This window comes from Rousettus aegyptiacus, unplaced genomic scaffold, assembly GCF_014176215.1.
Source record: "Rousettus aegyptiacus isolate mRouAeg1 unplaced genomic scaffold, mRouAeg1.p scaffold_m13_p_7, whole genome shotgun sequence".
Taxonomy (NCBI): Eukaryota; Metazoa; Chordata; class Mammalia; order Chiroptera; family Pteropodidae; genus Rousettus; species Rousettus aegyptiacus.
Genome location: NW_023416310.1, coordinates 24703765 through 24723885, shown reverse-complemented (window position 1 = coordinate 24723885; position 20121 = coordinate 24703765). Strand labels below are relative to the sequence as shown.

At 46.5% G+C, this 20121-nt stretch overlaps 1 long non-coding RNA gene across 1 annotated transcript in view; it reads left to right on the top strand.

Annotated features, from left to right (window-relative positions):
* The window catches only part of LOC118605554, a 34170-nt gene extending 16235 nt beyond the window's left edge, over positions 1 to 17935 (top strand). The window contains exons 2-5 of the long non-coding RNA XR_004952203.1: positions 425 to 548; positions 8827 to 8888; positions 10317 to 10427; positions 17035 to 17935. This is a non-coding gene — a long non-coding RNA (uncharacterized LOC118605554). The remainder of the gene's footprint in view (positions 1 to 424; positions 549 to 8826; positions 8889 to 10316; positions 10428 to 17034) is intronic.
* Positions 17936 to 20121: the final 2186 nt, after the last annotated feature.

Genomic DNA, 20121 nt, shown 5'->3' with positions numbered 1-20121 from the left:
GGCTAGGGAAGGGTTAAAGGGTCTGGGAACTCCTGTTTCCAATCACTTGTCAGCCAGCTTTGCTCTCATCCTTATCAGCGGGACTAGGGCTGGGGGGAGAGGCTCTGAGAGCTTTAGTTTCCAAGCTCTTCCCAGACTCCAAGCTCTCAGCATTCTCATTACCTTCTAAGGGCTCCCTGGCTCAGTGTGGGGGGAGGGTGTGGGTAGGCACTGGGAACCCAAACACATTTAATGGAGTAGAGTGTGAGTTACTAAATACAGCCCTGGGGTGGCGGGGGGCTGTAGAATCTCAGCAGTAAACCTTCAGAGTCAAAGTTCCCCTCCTTTCCTCCCCTCAACTAAAAGCCAGATTAGGTAGCCTGTGTCTTAGCTCCTATTTAACTCACCATTGGCTAAACCCCTTCGATGTTTTTCTTTTTCACAGTTATCGCTGAGTCAGAAATCTCCATTGTGTATTTGTGCAGTGACTTTTGGAACTCAAGCAAAGAAGCTTTCATTTCGGGTGAAATTCATCTTTGTAGATTTGACCAATGCTAGCCTTTGGAGAGGTATGCGATTTTCATTTTTGCCAGTCTACGTATTTGCTTACTGTCCCCATTTCGGCCACTGAGAAATTTGATAAATCTGCCTTTTATATCTTCATTCAAGTTATTGATTTAAAAGATGTTGCCTGCGAGTGGGCTGAGGGCAGAGCCATTGGTGGCACCAATGTAGTCTTCTAGAACCTGACATCAACCTGTGGTCAGTATCCTTTGGGCGTGGTTATTGAACCAGCTACTCATCTCCTGTATTGTGCCTCTCTTAATGTATAATCCACCAATGTATCCAGAAGGCTACCACAAGAAAGGATACATGCCTTTCTGAAATCCAATGTACTTGATCCCCTGAATTTCCTTCTAGTAACCCTGCTAAAGAAAGAAGTAAGGTTCATGTGATATTTTGCAGTAGACAAGAGCTATGTTATAAATGCAGATGTAAACATCATGACTACCATTTTGTAAACATTGCCTGCCAGGGAGAACTGGTATGTGTTTCAGATATGCCAGGGAACTGGGTCTGTAAAAGAGAAGCGACCGAGAGCAAAAATGGGGACCTAAAGGAGATTTGAGCTAATCAAAAGCAGGGGCTGGGGTAACAGTTTATGGAAAAGGCACCAGTTCCAGTGATTTTGGGGGTCCTGTGACTGCAAGAGTAAGTCTTGGGCTAGAACTTTTGCCCTGGAGAACCAGCCATGAGGCTTCGATTCTTCTAGAACTAGAAACTCCAGGCAGATCCTGACTGCCGCAAGCTGTTTGAGCCCCCATGCCTGTTCCCTCTGGGATGCCTCTTTCTGCTGCCCTCCTCGTGTATATCTCTCCATCCTTTATTTCCATTACAAGTCTTCCATCTTCTAACAAGTCTTGCTTGCTTCCTCCTTACCTCCAGTTCCAGACTTTCCAGGTAAAACTCAGTGCTCCTCCCACTGTGACCTTCTGTTCTCTGTGTAGATGTCTACATTTGCCCTAAAACCACTTTATTATACAGAGGTATTGAAGAGGCATTTTCCACTCAAATGACTAACCTTGTAATCAGCTCTTTGTTCTGCTTCTGTAGAGAGCTTGCTGCATAGGCTGAAGGGCAGAGTGATTTCCAGATCAACTGAAGGCTCACCCTCCCCTTTGATTGTTCTGTCAGATAACAGATGTATCACCTAAGTTCCTGTCTGAAATCTCATGCTCTGTAACTGTTCTTGGCCCATAGCAACTCCATGATCTGTAACCTCCCCTGCCCCCTCCGACAATTCAACCAATCAGCACATGCCAATTGTAACAGCCTGGATAAGCCCTCTAAAAGCAAAATTACCTCTGAGCTCTGGGCCCAGATCTTCAGAGCTCTAGTTCTTCTGGGATCGCCGGCATAATAAACCTGAGTTCTCTAACTCTCTGAGTGGTGCTTGATTCCTTGCTGGTCTGAATCCACAACATTTCTGTAACAGTATGAGCATAGGCTTTGAGTACAGCAGATTTAGATTTCAGCCCTGACTTTGCTCCTTATTTTAATCTCTCTAAATCCCGATTTCTTCATCTATGACATTGGAACAAGAATTAATACTCGATAGGACTGTCATGAGAAATCAACAGGTAATGAATGCAAAGCACTGGATTAATTATATATTGCTACAGAACAAATAACCTCGAGTTTAGTGGCTCAAACCAACAATAAACACTATCTCACACTGTACCTGCGGGCCAGGAATTTGGAACAGCTTACCTGAGTGGTTCTGACTTGAGGTTTTTCATGAGTTGCAGTAATCTAAAGACCTGTCCGAAACTGGAGGCTCTGCTTCCAAAATGGCTGAGACACATGGCTGTTGGCAGAAGGTTTTAATTTTTCATTGGTTATTGGTGTGAGGCCTCAGTTCTTCTTCATGTGGACTTCCCTATAGAGTTTCCTGAATGTCTTCACTGCATGGCAGCTGATTCTCCTTAGGGTAACTGATCTAAGAGAGAGCAAGGTGGAAGCAGCAATATCATTTATGGCTTAGCCTTGGAAGTAACATATATATATATATATATACTCCCCCCCCCCCCCCAAAATCCTAATAGTTATACATGTCAGCCCTTCTTGTTGATAAGGGGCCTACACAAGCACAGGAATGGCAGGAGGTGAGGCTCATTTGGGGGCCATTTCGGAGGCCAGCTATCACAAGTGCTTAGCCCAAAGTTTATCAAAAGCATATCATATCATAAAGTGAAAACAACCTAAGTATCTGTTGACAGGTGAATAGATTTTTAAAAATTTGGCATATATACACCATGGAATATTATTCAACCTTCAAAAAGAAGGAAATCCTGCCATTTGAAAAAAAACATGGGTTAACCTGGAGGACATTACACTAAATGAAATAGGCCTAACATAGAAAGACAATTATCACATGATCTCACTTATATGAGGAATCTAAAAAAGAAATAAAAGCCAAATTCATAGTAACAGAGAGGAGAATGGTGGTCACCAGAGGGTGAGGGTAGAGAAAATGTAGCTATTTATCAAAGGGTACAAACTTTCAGTTATAAGATGAATCAATTCTGGAGACCTAACATACAGCATAGTGACTATAGTTAAAGTGTTTTACACTTGAAATTTGCTAAGAGATTAAATCTCAAATGTTCTCACACAAAAACGGTAACTATGGGAGGTGATGATGGATATGTTAACTAGTTTGATTATGGCAATCATTTCATAATGTGTACATATATCAAAACACATTGTACACTTTGAATATATACAATTTTTATTTGTCAAAAATAAATAAATAAAAATATTTTTTTAAAAAGCTGCTATTATTATTTATTCAAACATCTGTTTTCTCTACTAGAAAATAAACCCCTTGAGAGTAGTGATCATGTCTTAGCTACTTGTATCCCAAATGTCTAGAGTAGTGCCAAGCATTCTGGTAGGTCTATTCTAACTGCTGATGGAGAATACCTGGACAAAGGTTTGGAGAGGGTTAGTCTAGCGACAGCCTTAAAGTGAATGGAGAGAAAGTTCACACTCAGTTGTCCGGTAGATTCTGTAATTCTGCCATGTATCTGGAATTACCAGCCTGTATAGGATCAAGACCTGATGGTTCCTCACATTTTGATGCTTGAGTACCAAAGATGTCTGATACCAAAATGGCAGGCAGGGAAAGCAAAGTTCTTTTGATTCTCTTCGGAAAAGATGCCCTGAGCAAGAATTTGGTGTGGAGCAATGGTCCCAACCTTATGCTTCAAAGAGTGAACCCACCGTTGTTTAATTCCCTGGGGCAAGGCAGACGTGGGAATCTCTTGATATTTTTGACATACTCAAATTTCTATCTTGATGACTCCTGTGTCCTTCCTTCTACGAGGCAAAAGCAATCTCCCTTTCTAGAAGACTCTGATGCACAGAGTTAATTAAAAGCTGCACAGAGAGTTTCATGTCAGAGACCTGCCTGGCTACTTCTGCCCTCTGAGCAGGAAAGGATCAGAGCCTGTGAGGTAATTGATACTCTGGGCAATATCAAGTTTCCAGACATCTAGCTCGTATTGTAAGCCTTACCCCACCCTCTGGACTTGAAAGTTCACTGATTGTCCTTTTCCCACAGACAGAGCCCTATGTCCCTGCTGGTGCTCTGCTTGTTTGCCGCTCCCCTGGGGCTGCACCTCCAGGAGTCTCAGAGACAAAGACCGATGCAGGAGTAGGTGTCCTCTCAGAGATTTCCCATGTAGATCACGTTCCCACTTGCCTGAGGTCCCATTTCTCCCCAGTCCCTTGAAATCTCAAACAAGTGACTTTAATTGGCTCTTTCTCCCCTTCTTACAATTAGGGTGACTGTGACAAGAATAGAGACACTCTTCTTCTATCAGGGTGCAAAGGGTTTGGTTGCACTGATCAATATTTTGTGCCCAGATAATAAAAAAACACCAAGACCTAAAAATTATATATGGGACACAGCATGGAGGCAGATGATATCTGAATTTCATCTAAACCAAACCAAGTCACCATATGGGATGCTGAAAGGAAATTAAAAATGCTTGTTGATTGAAATAAAAATTTCTATAATTGAGTCTGATATTATGTATCAAGGACCATCGTAATCCCAGGGAACTGGACTCTGGAATGACCTCTATCTTGAATGAACTTCCTTTACAGTATTTATTTCACTTTCCCCTAGGGTTTATCCAGAAAGGACATTTATGGTAGAGACAGCATTGAGAAATATGGACAGTGAGAAAGCCGGAGACTTGTGCATTTGAGCAATTCTTTGTGTAGGATCAGGCAATATGACTCTACTGGTTTTTCAAATTCCTCTTCTGCATTGCTGTGGAAAGAATTGTGTCATTCCTGGTTGAAAATCCAGTCAAAGTATTCCCTTGGAGGTAAAAACACAGAATAAGTGTTTTAAGAAATATTGGGGGAGTCAAAAGAATGTTAATGAGGCGGTCGATAAAGTTATACAAAGAAGTTGAAAAAAAACAAATGCTTAAAGCCAGCTGAAATGTTTAAAAAGATGCTGAAAGAAAATATTGAGCTTTCAGAGTGGAACCATGGGGTAGGGCAGAAAGAACTCAATCAGGGGGATAACATGGAAACCAAATTAAAGAATTACAACTTTTATCCAATGATTACTAGCAAAACAACAACAGTTATCGTTTCCTTCAAAAAACAAATTGTGATTCTAGGAAAAGGGACACAAAAAATCAGCAAGTCTTGGGAAGACTGTATCGTGTTGGTTAAGCCGTGAGGTTTAAGGATAATATCTCTTATTTCCTCTGTGGTTAAGAATACTCTTCTTTGGATCACTTCATTCAGTTGACAATCATTTATTGAGCATATACTACATGGCATTGCTCACAATATAGGCGTGCAGTAAACATGCTTTAAAAATCCTCACAACTCTATGAGTATGTATAATTATTAGCCTCATTTTATAGATGAGGAAATTGAGGTCCAAAGAGGGTAAGCACTTGCTGAATGTCACAGTTAAACGGTGGGGAAAGAATTCGAACCTAAGAAGTCCTGTAAACCACTACATAACGCTGCCTCTTGAGTACATGAGTAACCAAAATGCAAGACAGAAAGTGAAAAGCACTCCATGGGTGATCTAAACAAACGGCAGTCACAGTTCTAACCTCTGGCAAGGGGAGGGAATGGTGGGAAGGCTCGTAGGAGGTGAGCATTTGAGTTGAGTCTTAAAATGCAGGCAAGATTTCCTGAGCGGGCATAGGGGAAAGCATCTTCAAGATGGAGGGGGTGACATGAGCTAGCACTCAGAAATGGAGACGTGGAGGTGCTTTTGCAGAATTTTATAAATCCAGTCTGTGGGGGAGCAGTGCTCCATAGTGGCGGCAGATTAGCCGGCGTGGGCTGGAAGCAGCCACAAGCAGGGCTTCTCACGCAGTCACGTGCACGTGGTGACCTGGGGTCTTGTAAATGCAGCTTCTCGCTCCAGTGTCTGTGGCTCCGCCTTCCAGGGACCCCCGAGCGGCTGGTCTTGAATCATATTGGGCATCTGGGCTTTTGAAGGCCTTGCTTTCCTGGCTTGTGGTGGGGACTATTTTTCGTGTGCCAGGGACTGGACAAATGGATTGTAAGCGGGGAAATAAGGCTTTTAAAAGATGTTTGGTGGTCGTGTAGAATGCTCTGGAGGGAGTTTGGGCTTTGGTTCCTTCAGCTCCTAACTTATAGCCCTCAAAGCTCAGAATGCTGATCCTTTCTAGGTTTAGGCAGGAAAACTGAAACCACCCCAGCTTTAATGGGGCTAATTTTGCCCTTGACTTATGATTGTCCCTTATTCACCAAAGCTGTCTAGAAACTATTCCTCTCCCTCTTCCAGAACTGGCCAGAAGCAAAACTTGTCCTATTCTCTAGGGGTTTAAAAAGGAGACGAAATGTTGACTTGATCCTGAGCCATCGTCATGGGCCTGTCTTGGTAAAGACTGGGCTCCGTCACCCAGCACGTTCTAGATCACTTTTCCACACCGGCAGATCTGCTCAGGGAATGAAAAATGCTGCTAATATCAGCCTGAAAAAAGTCATCAGGAAATTAAATCTGTGGCTTTAAAAAATCCCACACTGCTTTCTGGCACTGCTCAGTCTCCCAACAGGGATCTCTCTCTGCCTGGGGGCCTCCTTCCGGCCTCCTCCCCTCCCTATCTGGTCCTCCCACCCTCTGTCCCCTTTCCTGGACTCCCCTCCTCCCTTTCTTTCTTCCTTTCTCATCCCACAGGACTTCTAGCTTTCCTTCTTTCTTCTCACTGGGCTCCTCCACTGTGGCTTCAGGCTTCCCTTCCTGTCTCCAGGCCTCCAACTTTTCCTCAGCGCCACGGAAGCATCTGTCTGTCTCCTTTTCACTTTCCATCAGGGAATCCTAAATGCTGAATAGGCCCTTCAGACAAGGCCCTGAAGGGGACTTGGCTGGGGCACTGGGGGAGAGGGAAGAGGGGAGGGGTGCCGGGACCTGCCGGGACCATACAGAAGCCCATTGATAGGCAGCCCCTCAACACAGACAACCCAGCCCAGCCTCCATGGCTCCGGGCGGAGAAAGGTGTCCCTTGAGGTGGTGGCCAATATCCCGGCCACCATGAATGACCTCAGTGTCTCTGGCTAGTGGGGGACCTTCATTCTGTACCCTCCAAATCCTTCAGGCCTATCAGCCCCACCACTGGTGTGAATATATTCATCCTGAAAATAATTCGTCAGTACATCCCCATCGGCCGTTCTGATTTCATTAATTGGAAGAATTAGCTCTTTGTGGCCAATGGAAGAATATGGAGCCAAAACATACGGAACGCTTTTCCCCAGTGACCCACAGACCCTTGGACGAACTCCTGGGTGCCAGGAAAATGGATCGTTTTGCAGAAAGAATATCATTGGATGTTTATTTAACATCACTCTCCATTCCCTCCCCTTAGCCCCCCAAAGACCTCCGAAGCCTCTCACATCTGGCTGATTTTCTTCCTTCACTTTTTTGTGCAGAGCCAAGGCAGGGAGGAAACTTCATCAGTCTGAAAACATCCAGGAGCAAAGTGTAAATTAAATGTGAAGAGAGGCCAGGGGAGGGGTAGTCATACATCCTGGGGTGTAGGAGTAAGGAGATTTTCCTTACCCCCGTTTGGTACTGGCAGAGCTGTTTCTGGACCCTGCATCCGCCACCAGGAGCTGTGTATCCTTGGGCAAGATGCTTAACCCTTCTGAGCCTCAGTGTCCCTACTGGTAAAATGGGGAAATAAACACATGCCCATAGAGGGTTAAAGGGGATAATACACGTAGAGTGTACGGCACATAGTAGACACTTGATTGATGGTAGCTACTATTATTGTTGCTGGGGTCAAAGTCAGAACAGAATCCCAACTGTTTCTATATCACAGGGGCCTTACCATTACTGGCCCCATTCAGAGAGACAGATGGGCAGAAGCATATCCAATGCGGGGAGACAGATGGCCAAAAAAGCATGATCAAGGGGATCAGATGGAATGACAGGCCAGTGGGATGATAGACAGATGGAACATCTCATGAGGAAGGTGGATTTATGACAACCCCAAGGAGATATTGAGAGACGGTTGTCCCGTGGGAGGGACAGATGGATGAGCATCCAATGGGGAGACAGAGAGATGACAGGCTAAAGTGGAAGATGGATGGACGACAATTCTATAGTGAAGTGGGGGTGGGAGGCAGGCTACCCTATGACTGGGGAGAACAGATGGACAACATGCTGATGGTGGGGCCTGGGCTTCCTGTTTAGTCTCTATTCCTTAGGCCTGGACATCTCTGAATTCAGAGTAACCCCAGGGGCTCTGTGGGCATCTGAGGGGGAAGAGAGTGGGAGTGTCACATGACCTGAGAAGACACTAAATACCAGGGTCAGCCTGGCCTCTGTTCCTTCCCCTTCCCACAGCCCCTCCCTGGGTGGCCCCACAGATAAAGGCTCAGGCCTGATGAGAAGGAGGAGGAGGAAGAGAGAGAAATCAGTGTTTTGAAAGCAAAGAGAAATAAAAACTGGCTAAAAGTTTTATTTATTTAAAATAAAGGTTCAGTTATGCTTGACTGTAAACATGCCGGCCCATCCCTCCCTCCCTCGCTCTTCGTGGCAGAGGACTTGGACCACACAGCAAGCTGGGGGCAGGACACAGAGAGCCGGCCAGAGTAGGCTGTGGGGAGGGGTGGGACTAGGGAGCCTCAGGTATGGGGAGAGGAGAGGGACCTAGGAATTCATTGACTTGCTGAGCACAGCTGGGCTGGCTTGGTCCTAAGACCCTCGGGCCTCCAACTCCCAGTCCTTCAGCACACAAATTCATAATAGTCCAAATGTCTTCAATTCCACAGGCAGCACGCGTGAGCACTCAACATAAGGATGGGGATGGCATAGACAGGAACCAGACACTCAGGTGCGTAGGCCTTTCTCTCCCTTGTTCCTATCTGTGTTTCTCCGTGTCAGAGATAGACAGTAGGATCCTAGAGGAGGTGGGCCAAACTCCAACTGTCACATTTTCTATTTGAACTAAAAATCCGTACCTGCCTTTTGCTCTTTTTCTTTCCAGTTCCACCTGACTTCCCATGTTTTTTAGTGACTGAGCCAATTTGGGTGGCCCGTAATAAACTATAAGCTCCCTGGAGAAGGGAGACAGTGTGGGTGGAGAAGACTCTGGAGTGGAGACAGGTCTGGGGGACCCTGCCTTGCAGATCCTTTGCAGAGAGGTTGCTGGGGCCGCCTTTGGTGGCCCAACTGGCCAGGGAAGGGCTGTGGTATGCAGGATCGAGAGGGAACAGGCAGGAAGTGTTTGTGATAAGAGACTTCCCCTCTTGCGAGCTCCCCTCATTTCCAGACCCAGCTGTGGTCTAAGGACAGAAAGCTTTGGAGGCAGAGGCTGCTTTGGGACTGCAGCAGGAAGGGCTGCATTTGCAGGGCCCCTGGGGCTCTAAAAAAGGCAGGGCTTGGGGATATGACCCTGGGATCCCAGCCAAAACTGCCTTCCTTTGGGATCAGAAAGTTCAATCTGACTTCATAAAACTGAATCAATCTCTTAAGAAAAAGAAAACAAACAAACAAACAAAAACCCCTAGGCTTTGTTAATTCATGCCACTGAGAAGGCGAGGCAGGTCTAACTATGGCTTGGCCCCAGGGCAGTCCATGCTCCCGGTTGGTCCCATTTGAAGCCATTCATAGTTTTAACCAGTAAACATGGAAATTGGAAGAGAGCACTAACGAAAACCTGACTGGAAGCTCTGAGAGGGAATCTAACCCTAGTGGGGTGTCTTCTGCAGGGGACGGAGGTGTGTCATGCAGCCATTTGCAAAGCTCGATGCTCCTTAGGCTCCTACTGTCTCTTGTTTGCTTGAGGCCCAGCAATGTCAGCATTTGTGGTTGACTTGGACAGCTTACAAAGGAGCTGGAAATGCTGCAAAGGAGCACCCTACGGGTGGGGGTGAGGCTTTAGGCCTCCCGCTATTGTACCAGTGCCTCTTCTTAAGGATTAGCAGCTTCTATCTACCCCTGGGGGCTGCACTGTAAATGCCTGTGTAATGCTAATTTGTGGTTGGCAGGAGATTGATTGGGAAGGAGCTGAACAATGGCAAGGGGTGGCTGAAATCCTTCCTCTTGGAGGCATGGGTGTGTGTGTGTGTGTGTGTGTGTGTGTATGTGTGTGTGTGTGTGTGTGTAACTCCTAGGAGGAATGTAGCACAGAAAGGATGATTGAGAGGATAAGGATTAAGTCACTGATGGCCAGAGTGGGAGTGTACAAGCACAAACCCAGGGAGATTTTTTGATGAGAGTAAGTGATACCCTATCACTTTTGCCATTTTCTATTTTTTAGGTCCAGCCCACACTTCAGGGGAGGATTACCTAGGAGACAAGAATTGTTGAGACCTATTTCAGAAGCTGCCTACAATGCTTAGAAAGATCCCAGTAAAATGCATGCTAAGTAGTAAGTGCTCAGGAAAACAGACTGCTATTCGGTCTAGTGATGTGGTCTGGGATGTGTGAAAGTTTCCCCTCAGTGGCTCTGGCCTCTGCTGTCCCTGCTGAAATTGCTGAGTGTTCTCTGAACATTTTCCCTGCACTCTCTGGGTGTGGGCGTCAGAACACAGATGCTAACTCATGCTCACACCGCACCGTCTTCCTGACAGCCTCTTGGTGAATGTGTGTGGTCTTGCATTGTGGTCAGTGTACAGATATTTTAATTTCCTGCTCACCTGCTCGGTGGAGGATCTGATTTCTTCTTGCATTTTCTTTTTTTTTTTTTTCCTTGGGCAGCCTGTGGACAGGTATTTCTGTCTGACCATCTGGTAGCCATTCGCCTTTATGGGGCCTGAGAAAGAAATTAATTTCACTAGTATCTTTAGCTGCATCTGCCTCCTTTGACAGCAAGTTACCTTTATCACCTCTTAAAATTCTTATGACGTTGGTCCTTTGGGTACCGATGGAAATCCCCTCACTTCATGCAATGGCATCTCCTTCTTTGGTATAGCTTCTCAAGGTCTTTCTTTTCGTACCAAGGTTTTAAACATCCTAGATATATATACTTCTACGCATATACCTCTTCCTGCCCACTGCCCACTGAGCGTGATGGATTTAGCTGGACTAGGCCAGGTCTAAAGTCTCAGGAAAACAATAACTGAAAGAGAAAAACTGCCCCCTGGCCCCACCCTGTCCCTGGGAGACTCTTGAGGCCTTTGACCTAGTTCTGGTGGTTAATTTGGGGAGGGCAGGGTATGGAAAGATAGAGGAAATTCCTGAGCAAAAATGAGGTGGGTGGAACCTCTTTATCCTGCTCTGCCTTTGTGTCTCAAGGGCCTACTATCTATCCCAAGATACCTAGAAGGTGGAGAAATCATGGTTTTGTATCCCACTTACCAGATGGGACATCAAGGGCTTCTGTTCAGGAGTCTCAGCTCAGCCCACCATGCTCTGTTGTATTTTTGTTGGATGGAGTGTAGAAAATGCAGTGGGTAGACATGGGGAGGTCTGGCATCGAATACAGACACTTAAGATCATTGTCATGATATGCCTTTCCTGAAAATGGTGCTGCACGGAGTGGGCGACTAATACTTTGGTCTCCATTGTGCCATCTTCGTCCCTGTTGGAATCGTTGGGTGTCCTCTGAAGGTTTTGCCCTGTACCGTCTGGGTGTGGGTGTCAGGATAAATAGGTAGAGGACAGGATGAAGCCAATGACTGTTCTCTGGGATTTTAAAACTCATCATCCACATACTCATTTCTAATAGGTTAATAGACATGGTCACCATTTCTAAGCCTTGTTGCATATGAGTGTAGTGGTCAAGAGTGTGCGCTCCAGTCACCTAGGTCTTGGTTTTGAATCTCAGTCCCCTCACTTACAAGCTGTATGACCTGAGCTAGCCTCTCAAAGTCTGTTTTCTCATCTGTAAATGGGGATGTGATCGATTCTGTTCTAATAGAGTTGTTATGATGATTAAAGTAATAAATGTAATAATATACACAGTAGAGATCGTCCTGTGTATAGTAAGCCCTCAAAGTCTATTATTAGTTTTATTATCTCAATCACCAGGATCTTCCATCAGCTAAAGGGTGTTTTCAGAGCTCATCATCTCCATTATACATCTTACCTGATGGGGACTCTCTTTCTTTTTCCCCTCCCTTGAATGTTGGGCATTTGACGACCCCTTACATCAGTTTCCCTCCTGGACATTCTGTCCCTGGGACCTTGACTCCTCTCCCTGCCACCCCCTCGCCATGCCCCTTTCAGTATGTGAATCAGTTCCCAACTCCTGCCAGTTTATCACTGAGAAGTGTCCTCTTGGGGCTGAGGGACAGTCCAGCTGGGAGGTCTTGCTCCTTATCATTGATGACCTTGTCATGAACCTTACTGAGGCACTCAGGAGAAATGGGAAAAGTTCAAATAACTTAATTTTTGTCATCCCTCTCACCTCCCCCCCTCCCACTCCGCATAAGTTAATGAAATTTAACTCACCCTCTAAAACACAGAATTGAGTCAAAACCCTTTTTGTCTATGAAATACAGAGTGAACATTTCACTGGGCTGGAGAGCTGAGCTGAAGCAAATGCCCAGGAGGCCAGATGTCTGTGGTGGGTCGGGCCTCTCAGTGAGCGGCCTCTCGGTGAGCAGACATTAGACTAGGGGACAGGGAAGCGTCAGTGTGGCCTGAGGTTCCATGGTGATCCTAGGTTGTGTCCACAGCTGCTCCAGATTGGAAGCTTGCTTAATTTCTTCTATAGGACACTCTGGCAAAACAGTGTACCATGAACAGCTAATCTTTCTTATTTGGAAACTGGCACACTGGTTTCCAGGGCAACAAGATTCCCCACTCTGTCCTCCCTGAGCCCCATCTCAGAAGCTTTTGGCATGGATTTCAAGGCCCTGGGTGTGTAGTCTTTTCAGAGAGGATGAATCATCTGCATACTTTATCCAAATGGAATTGAGCTTTCTAAGCCCAAAGCTCTCCTGTGATGTAAATAGTGATGCTAAAGGCTAGGATGTTAGGGTGTTAGGGAGGTTGGCTAAACTCAGAAAGCAGGAATGCTGAGTCAGTTGATGGAGGCAGATTTTGATGAGTGCTGTGAATTGCTGGTTTGGCATGAACTGTGAAATGGCTTTGTACCAAATCGTTGGGGGGGGGGGGGTAGGGCTCGCACTAGCAGGGACCCCGACTTGCTCCAGATAAAGTGACGGTGCTTGTGAGCTCCTTCTCAGAGACCTGGAGAGCTTGTGGAGTGTGACAAAATTTTCCTGAAGAGGGTGAAACTGATAAGCTGTGCTCTAAAAGGGGTGGAGAAGGATTATTCTTCTGTCTCAATGATGACTGCTCTGCCCATCAGGGGTGGATAAAGACTATTTCTCAGGACAACAGAAGCGAGGGTTCTAGGGTATGGCTGATCATCAAGTGAGTAGGAGTAGAAAATATCTTTAACAGGAGTGGAGATATTTTTCATTTCTAATTATTTCAGACGAAGACAAAATTGACTGGATAGTAGATGACAGTTGCCCTTTGCACAGAGGCTGGATAGAGAAAGAACAGTGCTGGAGAGCTCGCTCTGCAGGCTAATTAGTTACCGGAGGAGCTCAAATTTACTTTGAGAAGCCGACCATTGATATGGGTCTTATTTTTACCTGGGTTACTTCTCTGTTTCTTTATGTGTTTATAACAAATCAAAGGGAAAAGGATGAACCAATCTCTGCAGTTTTTATACAAGAAGATCCTGATAATCTCTTTGATTTGAGCATTTTTACCTGTGCCTGGCGGTTTTTACAGGAAAGGATCATTGGGGTAGACTTGAAACATGGTGCCTACGAGTGGGGAGTGCACTAGGGCGGCCATGGAAAGAACTTTCCTCTGACAGCTGGAGACAGCCCTCGAAGCGGGTGGGTGGGCACATTCTCCCTTTCATCCTGGCTTTGGTTTGCTTAATTACCTCTTCGGCAGTGCATGTTCATGGCTGCAACAGGTGTCAGGCTTTGTAAGGGCAGATGCCGAGAGCTGACCAAGACCCTTGGTCTTTCCTGACACGTATGGCTGGCTAGACCTTCATTCAATATCATGAGATCTTATTCTCAGTTGTGGTCTCTGGTCCTGCAGATGAGAGGTATTGTGTTTATTTCGGATAAAAGTCCAGGAACAAGTTGGGAAGACAAGCTCCTCCATTAAAGCCAAAAAAGAAGCTACAGTAAAAGAATTGGGTGGGAGGACAGGCGTGGTTTGGGAGACCAAGGGGATTTGTCGTTGCCTTGGAAAATTGTCCTATACATTTGCAAGTCATAGGAAGTTAGCAGAGAAGAAACAGCTGGATTCTTTTCATCACCTTAACCCTTGGCATATTATCTCAAGATAATATGCACTACGCTGTACTTTGAGAGAGTGTAGAAACATGGGAAGTGCCTGATAGTGGGAGTCGGAATACTGGGATTTTAGACTGCCCCTGACCGGGTGTGAAACCCTGGGGAAGTTGCTTTGGCTCCATGGGTCTCTCCACTTTGCCCCTCTGTTGGTGGGCATAGGGAGAGTGGGTGGACGGATTAGGTGATCTCTTTCTATGACTTAGCGGCCACAGCGTGACCATGTCTCATATATACAGCCAAAGATGTTGATTGCTCTCAGCAGCATTGCATTCTCCCCTGCCCAGCCTCCCCAGTGGGTTATCGTGCTGACTCGACTAACACAACCCCCATCTGGACACAGTCCAAACACCAGATGTGCCCCCGATTAGTGTCGGTCTAGGGAATGTTTCCATGACTGAAAGGTCAGTGTCAGCTGGAAGTGCCCAGAGTGGGCGTCTGCCTCCCACCCACGTCAGCTGCAAGAGCTAAACCTTCCATTATCTCACTGGTCAAGGACCTTAGCTGAGGCGGTGTGGGGGCAGGGCTGGACTAGTTCGGGATGGCCTTGTTTTACTCGCCTTCCTTCTTTGCTCTCTACTGAAGGATGGAGTGTGATTTTCCACTTGGAAGTGACTCTAGGGATGTGCAAAGAGGAAAGTCCTGCTGGTGTGTAACTGAAAACACTTTGTTCTCCTTTAGATCTGCAGTGTGCTCATGTCTCTTCTGATTTTCTTATGGCGGCCGTCACCTCCACTATCGAAAGAAAAATGAACAATAATGTTGTGATGGGCCGGGCTGCCATGTTTTACCCTATTTACAGGTCATTTTAAGTATCGCTTCTACACTTTAGACAGGCTTTCATGTTTAATTTCACTTGTGTAGGGCTGTGCTAGGCTTTCCTCTAGGTAGCAATGAAAATTAAACACAATTGAGTTTGATGTGTACCTTATTGATTCCAGACCCATTTCAGTAGACTGTGACACTTCAGCGACCTGCAAATTCTACACATTAGAGTTCATATTTTATACAAATGCTGTACATCCAAGACATGGACTCAAATTTCCACCAGCCACCTCCAACTCCTAACACAAGACGCAGGCCCTGTCAGAAGATGATAGATAGCTACTGATGAAGATGCATTACAATTGATATGGTCATCCCCTGTGGGGGCAGGAAAGATTCATGAATAATTTCATGGAAATCACACCAAGAAGAAGGCAACACTTCTCTCATTTTCATGTTGTCCTTTCAGTTTTCTGTTGGCCACTTCTTGTCCCACAAATCACTACACTTTTATTTCAAAAGGATAAGGTGGGAAAGGGGAGAGATTGTGTGTTAACCTGGCTTAGAAACTACCAAGTAATGAAAAGTGCTCATTATTTGATTTATTACATCCTGTCAAGGAAGACTGTGTGACTGCAAGGGCGATTCCTACTCTTCTGTGGCTCATGGTTCCTCTGGCAGAGGCATCGTTAAAGCAGGTCACTTGAGCAGAGGGAACAATGGGTAATAGAGCAAGGCAGGCGAGTGAGTTCTGACCAGTCATTTGTTTCAGGGTATTGTGTCAATCATCTCTCTTTTGCAACTGAGCTGGGATTTAGAGGCTTTATTCAGCCCGAAGTGGGAAAAAGGGAATTTTTACTAGAGGGCATGGCCTTCTGAGGCAAGGGAAGAATGTATCGTCTGCCAGCTGGGGCAGGGAACAGAGGTGAGTCAGAACGACTTGTGGAGAGTGGTATTCCCCTCTGGGGGTCACAGGGCCACTTGTAAAATGACGCCTAGATATTGGTCTACAGCCAAGGTTCTCAACCTTGGCTGCACATTAGAATCACCTAGGGGGAGATTTTACAATCCTGATGTCCAGGCCCCACCTCCGACCAATTACATCAAAATCTCTGGAGCGGGACCCAGGCCAGATAGTTGTCAAGGCTCCCAGGGTGATTCTAATGTACATTCAGGCTTGAGGCCCACTGATTAGGGCCTTGCTAATCAAAGTAGCCTGAGGACCAGCAGTATCTGTATCACCTGGGATTTGCTGGACATACAGAATCTCAGGCCCCACTCCAATACCTACTGAGTCAGCGTCTGCATTTTAGCAAGGTCCCTTGGAGATTTAAAGTCTATTAAAGTGTGAGGAGCTGTGGTTCTCAAACTTTACTGCACATTAAAATCACCTAAGGAGCTTTAAAAAAATCCCAATGCCCAAGCTGCACCTTGTACCAATTAAATCAGAATTTCTGAGGGTGGGATGCAAAAATGAGTAGTTTTTTATTGGTTCTCAGGTGATTCCGATGTGCATGGGTTCTCAACCCTGGTTACATATTAGAATCTCCTGGGGAGCTTTTAAATGCCCAGGTAATTGATCCCCACTCTCAGAAATTTTGATTTAATTGGTCTGGGATACGCAGCAGAAAGCTTCCTAGGTGAGTCTGATATACAGCCAGTGAGGGCCTCTGTTCCAGCAGGTTGGTCCAGCTTCCCTGAGAGGACAGCCAGCTTACAAACCCTGCTGCAGGTCAACGGATCCAAGAACAGCTGAAGGAAAAGAACAAACAGACCATGTCTAGACTTATCTGGTCTCAGGGCTCTTTGATATTTGATCTCCTTATGTGTGACAATTACTATATATTATTTTTTTTATGAATTTAAATATTTGTGTGCCCGTTTATGTTTCTAATAAAATTTCTTTTGAAAATTCAACCTCGATTCAACTGAAACAAGGGGGCAAAAGCGTTGGTCTGCACCTGGGCCACAGGAGCTGGGAGCGGCTGAGTGATCGAGTGAGATGGAGACGAGAGAGGTCGTGATGGAGGACGTAACTGAGCTGTGGCCGAGGCGAATAATGAAGAAGGACCCTGGGAGACAGAAAAGAGGTGAGCTGCTTGTGATTTTTTTGTCCCTTTTATGGCATTCTCTCACCAATGCCAATGTGATTGTGGTGGAGTCACATAGTTCTAGGGTAGGGTTGCTGGATTTAGCAAATGAGAACATAGGGCACCCAGTTAAATTTGAATTTCAGGTGAATGATGAATTATTTTTAACATAAAAATGTCTCATGTGATATTTGACGTACTTATACTAGAAAACTCTTGGTTGTTTTATCTAAAATTCAAGGTTGACTAGGTATTCTGTTTAATCTGATAGCCCTGCTACACAAACAACCCTAAATTCTCAGTGTTGGAAAATCTGTCCTGAGAGCCAGGCTTTTTCTAGGCCTTGCATGGGGTCCTGCCATCTGCGGTGAGGTCCATGTGTGTCCGTATGAACCCTGTCCCTAGGAGGTCCACCATCCTGGGTTCCACAAGGGTTACTCAACACCCCCAAACTAGCACTGGCAGGGGTATGTGGGGGCTTGCCTATGGATAAAATTCTTGTACTTCACCTCTTCCAGCTCACCTGCAGTCCTTGGTGTTGGGGTGGTTCCTGGGAGTTCCTCAGACGTACCCTCTTCTTCCATTGTCACTTGCCCAATTTAGGGCACTTATGCTGAAGAGAAAAGGAGCTTAAAGGCCTCGATGGACTGGAGGTGACAGTGTCGAGCTAATGGGGACTCAGATATATGTAGGGAAATGGGGATGTAAAGGAAGGCATGGTTCACAGCCACAGTGTGCCATGTCCCCAAAATGGCTGTTCCGTGTCTGAGCCTGGCTTTCATCAGAGGCTGCTTAAAGTGCAGTTTTCTGCTGGCTTCAGAGCATGTAGGGGCTTGAGGGAAGGGAAAGGGAGGCAGGAAGTGGGAAAGAGCCAGCTGCCAGCAAGAGATACACACACGAGAGGTGTGTAGGATGAGAGGTAGAGATGGAGTGGGGAGATGGCTAGAGACAGAGGGGGAAAGGGGAAGCCAGAGGGAGAAAGTAGAGGGAGAGGAAGAGGGGAGAGGAAGTGGGGAATGAAGGGAGAGAACTGATTAGGTAGTTGGGAATGTTCAGAGACACACATAGGTTGATCAGGAAGGAGATGCTTTGCTTTCCCCTCCAGCCTGACCCACTAAAGACCTAAGCTAGTGCTGATCTCTTCCGTGAAGCAGAATCTCTCAACCAATTAGCTTCAAGAAAAGCCCAGAGGGCCTTGCAGGTCAGAGAGCAGGCTACACGAAGTTCTGAGGCCCAGCTCCTTTTCCCTGGGTGCTCCAGGAGGTGGAGTGCCCCTTGGTGAGGACCATGTGCCTGTTGGATACTGTAGGCATGGTGGATACTGGAGAGCTGGTGTTCCCCCTGGGAGGGACACTCACTTACAATGTCTTTCTCCTGACACTGTTGCCTTCCCAGAATGATAAGTCACCACAGTTTAAGTAAAGGTCATGGACTTGGTTTTGTGTGTCTTCTGGGATTCGAGTCTTACAAAATCTAGACTCCTTTTAGTCTCCTTCTCTGTTTCCCATTCTCTCTTGCCTCCTTCCTGATGGCCCACAGTGTGGAGAGCGGGGCCTCCCAGCACATCTTCCCTCACAGGCACCCTAGAAGTGGTGTGGGGAAGACTCTCAAGAGAGACGTCAGTAGCTGGTGGCAAAGAAAATGATAAATGAGCTTTGTACCTCCCTGACCACCCAGCTGTGGGCATGAATAGTCAGAGTTCCACAGAAGACTGAGAGAGAAGCCAGGGAAAGGGAGGAAATGAGGAGGAGGGAGTCGCTTCAGAGCAGGGTGGATTATGCTGAGAGCTGAGATAGGGCTCCTGATGGACATTACTGACTGGCAGAGGAAGATGAGCCCGAGCCTTGCTGACCGTTTGGGGTTTGGCAGGTCAAAATCCAGGGCTTGGCCACTAGCTCCCAGCCAATTCTCTGGGACCAGAGTGCATTTTCCTTGGGGATTGAGAGGCCTGGCCACTGGAGGAAGAATTAGCCTGGTCCTTTCAGCCAGCAGCTAATTCTGAAATCTAATTCAGAAATCCAGCCTATTGGCAAAGTCCTGTGTCGTAGATTGTTGGACAGTGTGTCAGGATCTGGGAGCCATGGAAGATGGGCTTGGGTGGCCTCTGGTGCATTTCTTTCTCCAGAGCTGGGGGTCTGACCACCTGGCTAGTGTGTGTTTAGGGGGCCAAGGAGGGCGAGCTCAGATGAGGGGGCATGGCTGGCATGACTGGCAAAAGAGAAAGAGCCCAGCTCCTGATCAGCCGGCTCTTCATCATCTCCTGGCCCCTCTCTCCCACCCCCCGCCCTGACATTTCTCATGTTCTGGGACAAGGTCTAAATTGGGCACTTGGATGAGACATTCCGGGGAGCTGCCAACCTTCCAGGTTCAGGGTAGTCAGAGGACTCACTGGCTCCGCGTTGCCTCCACTCGGTTTGGCCCTTGCCCTAATCCCCACTGGTGCCCGAGGCCAATGTCATTGCCTGCCGAGGTCCTTTTTTCTTGTGCCTGTTGTCTGTTCTAAACACTATTCGGAGCTACTGAGGTGTTTCTGCATGAGTGCGTGTGTGCGTGTGCGTGTGTGTGTATGTGAGTGTGTATGTCTACACGTCCTCTTTGGACATTTGACTAATCATTTATTGGCCTTGAGTGAGGCACAGTTTCTATAATTCTTTCCAACCCTGGACTTAGTGGTTAGAGAAAGTGCCCAAGTACAATTTATGAAACACGTATGCTTCTCCCCACCAGTCAGGGCCCCCAGCACATGCTGCCATTCCTTTGGGATGTCTTCTCTCAGGACCTTAGCCCTGTGTCCTCCCCGTCCTTGGACTCCTAGGGTCGAGAGAGCATGCCTGGCACGACCCAGTCCTGAGCAGGTAGTCTGTGGCCTCCTAGAGCCCAGGCTCTGGAGCCAGCCAGACCCAGGTTCCAATTCTGCCTCTTGCTTATGAGCTGA